Source organism: Berghia stephanieae, chromosome 15, assembly GCF_034508935.2.
Source record: "Berghia stephanieae isolate SIO BIC M18660-M18661 chromosome 15, UCSD_Bste_1.3, whole genome shotgun sequence".
In the NCBI taxonomy this organism is placed as follows: Eukaryota; Metazoa; Mollusca; class Gastropoda; order Nudibranchia; family Aeolidiidae; genus Berghia; species Berghia stephanieae.
The window spans coordinates 1,753,660-1,763,243 of NC_088374.1; the positions used below are offsets into that span (position 1 = coordinate 1,753,660).

Sequence of the window (9,584 nt, forward strand, 5' to 3'; positions counted from 1 at the left end):
AATTTTATTTCTTTTAGCTGAAAGCAATTAATCAATAGACATAGGGAGTGAATAAGTATAACAAGAATATTACAGTAATGACGATGATGATGTTGATGGAGATAATAACAATAATAATAATATATAATGATAATAATAATAATAATAATAATAATAATAATAATAATAATGATGTGATGAAATACACTCCTGCATGTTTTCGTAAACCTCCATGTAAAAATCCCACAAACACAAACCCAGAGACATAGAGGATAGTACAGTATATTATATCACCTCGCCAAACACATACAAAGAAAAAAAACAATAGAGAAAGAGAAAGAGAGAGAGAGAGAGAGAGAGAGAGAGAGAGAGATTTACAATCCAGAAAGAACGTACAGAGAGATGTGGTTTAACTAAATCACTCCCACAAGGAAACCTGTCAACTGTTACGAACATTTCGCAGAATTACGAGATTTTGGCTCCTCCTATTTCAGAGCTTCATGAGCGTCCCCGAGCTGTCATCTGCATTTTTTGCCAAATTGGGACCTAAAATTTGCCAAAATTTGCCCCCCCCCCCCCCCCCCCCCCCCCCCCCCCCAAAAAAAAAATTTGCCAAAAAGACCAAAATTTGCCAAAACATTTGCGTTTAGTTCCGCTTGAAACTAAGCGTTTCAGTAAAAATTAACACGCGATACAGAAAAAAAAATAAATATAAAAGACAATTTATTACATTTAAGGAGGCTACATTATGAATAGCGTTGTTACAAAGATTTTAAAGGTTCATTATCCGTAGAAAGTAGCTTCCCTTGGTTTGGGCCCAGGCAAAGCTGCAACATTTCTCAAGTTCCGCACCTTTTTTTTTCGTTATTTTGTTTTCGCTTCTTTTTTTTTTCCCAAAATTTGCCACGATTTGCCAATTTTGGGAAATTTGCCAAAATTTGCGGATCGCCCTGATATTTGCGCCGCAAAAACTGCAGATGACAGTCTAAGGCATTGAAACTTGTTGAAAACGACAGTTGATGCCAGAAATCAAACATTTTAGGGTTCTGGAGTTTTCTTAACTCACTCAATCCTAGATATTTTTGCTACTTTTCAAAATTGGAAAAAAAGGTAGTAAAATTGAGCATTTACATAGAAAGTTTTATTCAACTATCATTAACATGTAAAAACTAAAAACATTATCTTTGATACTACGCCTATAATTTGTCTCATAAAAATGTAACAAATAGGAATGGGGTAAAAGTAACCCTGGGTGTAAACTACGGATATAGTCGGTGTTAGGGTGGAGTGAGTGAATTCCAATTGGATGTTTTACGTCAACGATAGCGATGACAATTTTTATTTCCTAAAAATTACGAATTTTTGTTTGTTTTGAAGGGTTTTACGGCGCTTGCAACACGTTTAGGTCATAACAGTACATTTAGGTCATTTCAGTGCGAGTAAAAAAAATCAATCAAGATGGGATAGTAAAAAGTTATAGAATTAAAGTTCTAATTAAAGTACCCAAGAAAAAAAGGTAAGACAAAGGGGAATTGGTTCAAATAGGGATCAGATGTAGATTCCAAGAGCACACCGTCAATGTTATTAGTTTGAGATCACCTTTAAGTCTCATCCCGGCAGAAGCACAAAATCCAACAAAGAGGAATACACTCAAATGCTTACACATTATTCATTTAAAATAACAAATATAATGATGATACAAAACAGAGAGATGATTTACAATGAAAAAATATCATCTCCCAAAACTATTGCTATACATTTGACTGTTTCCCTCCCAGTCAAGGACTCTGGCCAGGGTCAGGACGAAACCACGTAATCTCATTCCAAGACAAAGACAAAAAGCATGTTGGAAAACAGATAGAGTGGGATAGAAAACACAGTATGTACCTCCCTGCCCGTTATGGGAGGTCAGGAACCCCATCCAGGGGATAGAAGACACAGTAAGTACCTCCCTGCCCACTATGGGAGGTCAGGAACCCGACCCAGGGGGGGATAGAAGACAGAGTAAGTACCTCCCTGCCCACTATGGGAGGTCAGGAACCCCACCCAGGGGGATAGAAGACACAGTAAGTACCTCCCTGCCCACTATGGGAGGTCAGGAACCCCACCCAGGGGTATAGAAGACACAGTAAGTACCTCCCTGCCCACTATGGGAGGTCAGGAACCCCACCCAGGGGTATAGAAGACACAGTAAGTACCTCCCTGCCCACTATGGGAGGTCAGGAACCCCACCCAGGGGTATAGAAGACACAGTAAGTACCTCCCTGCCCACTATGGGAGGTCAGGAACCCCATATTGGTGGGTTTGGGTGAGTTCGAAAACATACAGGGGTGCCTCGTTAGCTGGGTACTGTATTATTATAGTGGCAATAATAAATTACATTTACAAGTAAAAATCTATACAGGCCAAAAGAGAAGAGACCAGTGGACGATAAGGTGATGGATACATTTCTCATCCCCTGTCTTATTTTAAGGATTTTTTTTTTAAATAGTCAAACTCAATCAAAGTGTAAACTACAGATAGATAACACAGTATGTACCTCCCTGCCCGTTATGGGAGGTCAGGAACCCCATCCAGACAGTACACACACACGAACACAAACATACACACACACACACACTTTGACAGCATTGGGTATTACACAGCAACAAATCAAATTAGTCAATAGAATTGGGATTCACTACGTAGTCTGACGTCACGTCCGCCCGGCAACGGCGAGCAGGGTGGTTCCAAACAAAGAAAATCGGTACTCTTTCTTCTTCATGCTGTCTAGAACTTTTCACATGTCATGTGATCAGAATGTATAAAAGTCAAAACATGATCACATTTGTTTTTCTCCTCTGGATACGCTTTTATGCTCGTCAGAGAAATATTTCATAAGGGCGTCCGCCATCATTGTTCCGATAGTTTAGAGCCAGTTACTAAGTTACCATGCGTCATTACAAGGGAAGTGACGTCATGACTGTTGAAGCCTATTAGAATACATACAGTCCATTCAATGTTCCTTATCGTTTTCATACAAACTTAGCTTATACCATCTTCGTCTCAGAAGAAAAAAAAATTAAAATTAAAAATTTAATAATATAATTCATTTTTTTTTTGTAAATGTTTGAATTCCGAATTCTTCTTACATAAAATAAGGATTATTAGGATTTTTTTTTGTTTTAAAAGAAGAAAACTATGGAGTTGTTTTAGAACTGAGTGACTTCCGGCAGAGGAAGGACCGAGGTGGTTTGTCACAAATCCCTGTCCTTGCCTCCAGCTACAGACAGAGGGCCAAAGGTCACAACGACCAATACAGCCTCATAACACACAGACCACAATACATGTACCGTGGGTTTTCCTTCTTGCCGCGTACGGTCAGAGACTGGAACCAGCTTGACGCTAAAGTGACCGAAGCCACTACAATTGATGCTTTTGTGGCAAGTTGCTATGCAAATACTTAAGACCTTACACAAACCATCACTGACAAACGTTGACGACCCCTGAATGTCCCTGGAAATTGATTTTAGACTAACGATTATAAACAAGGAATACAGAGAGATTAGAAAGCAGTTTCATTTTTGCCATAATAATCAACCAATTGATTGTGGCCAATCAAAGGAAGAAGAAGAAGAAGGTCTCTGTGACCCAATAAATCGTGTTGAAAATGGCCGTTTGGTTCCTTAGAATCTGTATCAATAAAAATTTTTTTTTAAAAACCCATCTGGAACCGTGGTAAACACAAAGAGAGGAAAAAATAGGCAACCTTTTGGCATTAGCCAACATTAAAATAGGGCACCTCCACCCTCCTCCCCCCCTTCCCCCTTCCCCGCTATATCTTTCTCCGTGACGATATAATCTCCTCCTTATTTTAAAGCCTGAGAAATTGGCCAAGGCTGTTCAGAGAAAACAAAATAAAGATTTGGAAACAAATAAATAAATAAAACAACTTTAAAACAGAGGCAAAAAAATATTCATTCCTTTTTTTTACTATTTTTGGCATAAAATTATCAGAAAAAAGAAAAAAGAAAGGAAAACAGAAAAAATTTGGTTTCACACATTGTATACCGTCTTCATTCGTCACCGTCGAGATAAAGTTGGACACATTTCAAAATCTAGAATAGAAAGTACAAAATAGTAAAGACATACAACTGAAATCTGTGTGTCTGTGTGTCTGTGTGTGTGTACAAGAGATAACAGACGACAGATGATAACATTGTATAAATGACAGGATTGACCGCCTGCATAAATAGACAATTCTAGATAAAATGAGTTCTGAAATACAAATTTTTATCTTTACACAAAATCGATAAGGACGACGACATGAACAGATTACAAATTACAATCGTTTTTAAAAATTATAATTATAAAAAAAAAAAAAGAAAGAAAAAATGACATTTCGAATCGTGGTAAAAAAAAACAAAACAACAAAGAGGGTGACAAAAGGCAACCAATTAAAAACGTTGATGAGAAATTTGAATACGAAAACGTCTACAATAAAAAAACAACATATTTTCCTTTCCTATTAACAAAGTCAAACCGTTTGGTTTTGTTTTTAAGGGTTTTACGGCGCTTGCAACACATTTAGGTTATATCAGCACCAGTAAAAAGGAAGTAATTGGGATAGTAAAAAGTTCTAGAAGTAAAATTAAAGCACCCAAGAATAAGCAAGACAAAGGGGAATTGGCTCAAATAGGAAACAAATGTAGATTCCAAGAGCACACTATCAGTGTACTTAGTTTGAGATCACCTAAATGTCTCACCCAGACATAAACACAGGTCCCCGCCAAGAGGAACACACTCAAATGTTTAAAAATTATACATAATATGTAAAAGGAAAAATAATATAGTGCATAACAGAGAGATGATATACAAGGTAAAATATATCGTCTCCCAAAACTCTAACTACACATTTGACTGTTTTCCTCTCAGCCAGGACCAGGACAAAACCAAGTAATCTCATTCCAAGACAAAGACAGAAAGCAAGTTGGAAAATATATATAGGGCGGTAGTCTGAAGACATAGCATGTACAGACATGTCCACTATGGGAGGTCAGGAACCCCACCCAGATATAGGAGAATAGAAGACACAGTAAGTACCTCCCTGCCCACTGTAGGAGGTCGGGAACCCCACCCAGACATAAGGAGATAGAAGACACAGCAAGTACCTCCCTGCCCACTATGGGAGGTCAGGAACCCCACCCAGACATAAGGAGATAGAAGACACAGTAAGTACCTCCCTGCCCACTATGGGAGGTCAGGAACCCCACCCAGATATAGGAGAATAGAAGACACAGCAAGTACCTCCCTGCCCACTATGGGAGGTCAGGAACCCCATACAGAAAGGTCAAATCAAGGACAACCCTATTTCACTGTGACATCAGCACGGCTTTGACTTTCAGAGTTGGCCTTTACTGCTAAAATCAAACAAGTTGCGTTTCTCTAAAAGTAAAGAAAAGAAAAGAAAAATCGACAAGCCAAAGGCCAGATAGAAAGATAAAGATAATTCTACTCCTGACTCCAGAAAGCTTTTATAGGGGAATCAAAAATGTCATCCCATTCATTTTCATCAATGCAAAAACATCGCAATCTGAATCCAGAAAATTATTAACATTTACATCCGTATCACCATTAACTAATCTAGTTGATAAATAAATTTAAAAAACAAATTAAAAAAAAAAACCAACAAAACAAAACAAAAAAAAACAAAAACAAACCCCAGCAAAAATCCCACAGTTGAAATATAAACACATTTCAATGACAAAGAGTTTAAGATGAGTCATAGGAAGATATATGTGACACCCCATCACCTGCCTCTACACGGTCTTATGTCAAGATGACCTTGGTCAGTACAGGGAATTGAACTCAAAGCCACAACTATCAAACGTGGGGGGTTGCTGTCTATCCATGCTGTGCGTTTAGTTAAAATTAAAACAAATACCTCATAACACCGGCCAGCAAGATATAACGAACCAACAACACACAAAACTTTGTGTAACCTTAAACGTTTACAGTCTGTACTGTTAAATAATACAAATTAGTGAGAACTACTCATAAACTAAAAAAAAAAAAAAGGCTGGCTAAAAACGATAACTAAAGGAGTGAGTGACGTCAATTTGGTTCGATCCATTCGTTATGGTCTAGAATTTAGACAACTTATTACATTGCCAACAAAAAACAAAAAAAAAAACCCCTCTAAATTAGTTTTTTTTGATCAGTTCAATTGTAAACGAAAATTCACAACTTTTGGGGATCTGATCTTTCGTGATATAACACCGTACTGAGACAAGGGGTCACATATAACCAAACAGTGTAAGGTATAGTTTATGGTCTATAGTTTATAGTCTATAGTTTATGGTTTATGGTCTATAGTTTATAGTTTATGGTCTATAGTTTATAGTTTATTTATTGCATCCACCAGTGTTTCATCTATTTGTTATGTCTGGGAATTCATAGAGAAAGGAAGTCTAGGATGTTTGATAACAAATTAAACTTGTCGTTCACACAAACTCCTTCTTTCACACACACACACACACACACATACAAACACACGTGCATACGCACTGTTCTACACACAACAACCTTTGTGCTTTACGTTCACAAAAAAACTTATACTCATTAAAAGTTCTCCCTGCATTCACGCATAGATCGATGCAAATCAAGAAACGAACTCCAAACTCCAGCGCCGATGGTGAGAAAAAGTGAAAAAGGAAGAAAATGACAGCACTAGCTCCAACTCTTGACAGAAATTGAAATGATAAAATATCTGTCATTGACATTCTTACCTACCTTTGGGACATGGACATTAGCCAAAACAACAAATTTTTAAAAATAAAAAAAAACTCTGCCACGACATCATAAGACATCGTCGCCTAGGCATTCCACGAAGGAATATAGGTAATTCATCAAACAAGACGTCTGAGATGAATAGGAATCACCCGTGTTGTCCAGGTGAGCAAATTGGGGGTTAAAAATCTTGCTCAAGAAAAAAAAAGAAAATGCCTGAAGCTGGGCTCGAACCCAGGACCTTCCATTTCACAGCGCAATGCCTTAACCACTCAGCCACTTCACCCCCAAAAAACAACTAATGCTATTTAAAAAAAACAAAAAACAAGCTACCAACCTGAGTAGTCAGACTCTTAGACGATAAATATAGAAACAGACGATAAATATAGAAACAGACGTAGAAACAGACGATAAATATAGAAACAGACGATAAATATAGAAACAGGAGACAAATTCGATGTTATCCAAACGGTTTTGTACACATTCTGTCTTTTACACACAACAACAAACATTCATAAATCATACACACTCATATTCAGACATGCCCAGTACTACGAAAACTTTGTAGAAAAACGAATGTTTGGCTCCAGCTATAGAACTGTATTCGTCTCTTTGACTCAATAAATCTTGTTGAAAAGGAAAGTTTAGTTCCTTAGAACCAATATTATATTCAGGACTTTGGAGATTTTTTCGATAATGGTGATGGCAAGTTGTTCATTTCTAAATCTATTTAAATTTACTTTTTCTATTTCCCCCCCCTGGAAACCACGAATTGTTGACATTTCAAGGACACAGTTCTGCATATGACATATATGCATTCTTTTACCCTAAAATTCAAGCATCAGTAACACACTGTACAATCACCTGGAACAACTACAAAAGACGTCTAACTTCTACGTCATGGCACAAGACCAAAAGGCGAGAGTTCAGGTGGTCGCTGGTTCGGATAAGTATAAGTAAGTTACCCTAAAATACTTGATACAAAACTCCAGAGAGTAGGAAACCAAATCACTCCAGAACCAACTTCTTAGATTCCTGGTTGTGCCTCTAACATAAAATAAAAGTAAGAAAGGAAGGAGCTGGCACCAGTGTAAGATAAAGAACTGACCAAGTGTGTATGAAAAGTGCCAGACAAAGCAAGAAAGAAAAATACAAGAAAAAACATAAAACATTCACAAAAAATCAATCGATCTAGACTGGGGATCGAACCACAGACCTTCTGATTACTGGTCAGATGTGCTACCATTACTAGTAATGTGACTGGTAATTACTAGTGATATTAGTATTGGTAGCACGTCTGACCGGTAATCAGAAGGTCTGATGTTCGATCCCTAGATGAGGTCGACTGATTTATTTCTTGCTTTGTCTGACACCTTTCATTCACACACACACACACACATACACACACACACACAAACACTTGTTCAGTTCTTCATCTAACATCAAAGTGGTAAATTGTGCTTTTAAATAGAAAGAAAGCAAACAATTGAAGAGGGCATTCATCAACTTTGAAAGTTCCCGACTGTAGAATCAAGATTATCCTCAAAACGATTTCCACACACACAATGATTGGTTAGTAAGCCTGAAATTGGTGACAAAAGATTCAAGAATCCAGGATACTGTTTAAGTCTCTTTTTTAAATAAAATATTGTTAAATAGATATCTTTTTTTTTTAATCTATGCACATAATCAAACAAATAACAGTTCCAATAATGAGTAAATTTTTAAAAAATATTTTAAATCACTAATTTATTCCTACACCATTTTTGCTCTGCCAATCCGAATTTGAGAAGAAAATCAGAAGTGAGCAATTTGTCCCACCCCTCTAATTTATATAATGTGTGAGTGATGACATAATCAGTCGGAAGGTGAACATTTTGGATTGGCATTTTCTGAAAGAATATTCTCCCCGGAGTATTTTAATCTTTATTTGAAGTAAATCGGGTGATTTTTCATGACGTTATGGTCAGATGTATGGGAAAGGTATCCAGCAACTTTTCTCAAATTTCATAATTTTTCAACCTGACGAGATGTAAAAATATTTAGAAGTGAAATTAAGCTTTGATATTTTCCGACGACGTTCAAAAAAAGGTTGATTTAATCATTCACGACAGGAACTCATTTAGAATAAAAATTGACTTTCTAACCAAACTTGGCAATATCTCAGTTCAAACCTTTTCACCATCCGACTGATGACATCACTCACTGTAACATTTGGTCAAAAACCTTTTATTTATCCTGGCCAAAGTCGGCTGCTAGAAGCCGTGGACTGTAAAAAAGTAACAAAAAACAAAAATGAATAGAACGGCTTTAAAAAAGAACAAAATACCAAACACAGAACGTTTCGGGCTCAAAACCCTGCTTCAGCCAACAACAACAACAAAAAAAAAAACTGATAAAGACATGAATGCATTTACTAAATTCCTACAAAATATCTCTGTTGTCAATCTGGAATTTAGTCGTGTATTTAAGTCTTTGTTTTTTTTGTTGGCTGAAGAAGGGTTTTGAGCCTGAAACGATCGACGTTTGGTATTTTGTTCTTTTTTTTTTTTAAATCTATTCTATTCGTTTTTGTTTCTTACTTTAAACATAAAAACACCCGCGGGTAGGGAGAGAGACACGATATCCCAAGATCCCACTGCAAACCGATTATCGGTGTACATCTTATGTAGAACGTCTGTCAAGGACCGGACCGATGACTGTGGAGCACACAACACACACACAGATAGTGAGTGGTCACAACACACCAGCACACCCAACACACACACATCAAACAACAAAACCCCGTACCAACCATCTGACACTCCCCGTCAAAGTCCAAACTTTTTCTGCCATCG

General features: G+C 37.1%; 1 protein-coding gene across 2 annotated transcripts in view; it reads right to left on the reverse strand.

The window, feature by feature from the left end:
• Positions 1-1,298: 1,298 nt before the first annotated feature.
• The window catches only part of LOC144960274 (ras-related protein Rab-8A-like), a 28,228-nt gene continuing 19,942 nt past the window's right edge, over positions 1,299-9,584 (reverse strand). Inside the window, exons 7-8 of one of the 2 annotated variants that reach the window (XR_013642817.1) lie at positions 5,266-9,584; positions 1,299-5,129 (exon numbers count right to left, since the gene is read on the reverse strand). The exon at positions 5,266-9,584 is cut by the window's right edge and continues 508 nt beyond it. The gene's annotated coding sequence lies outside the window, so the exon portion shown is untranslated. The other variant, XM_078893317.1, reaches the window with a different exon arrangement.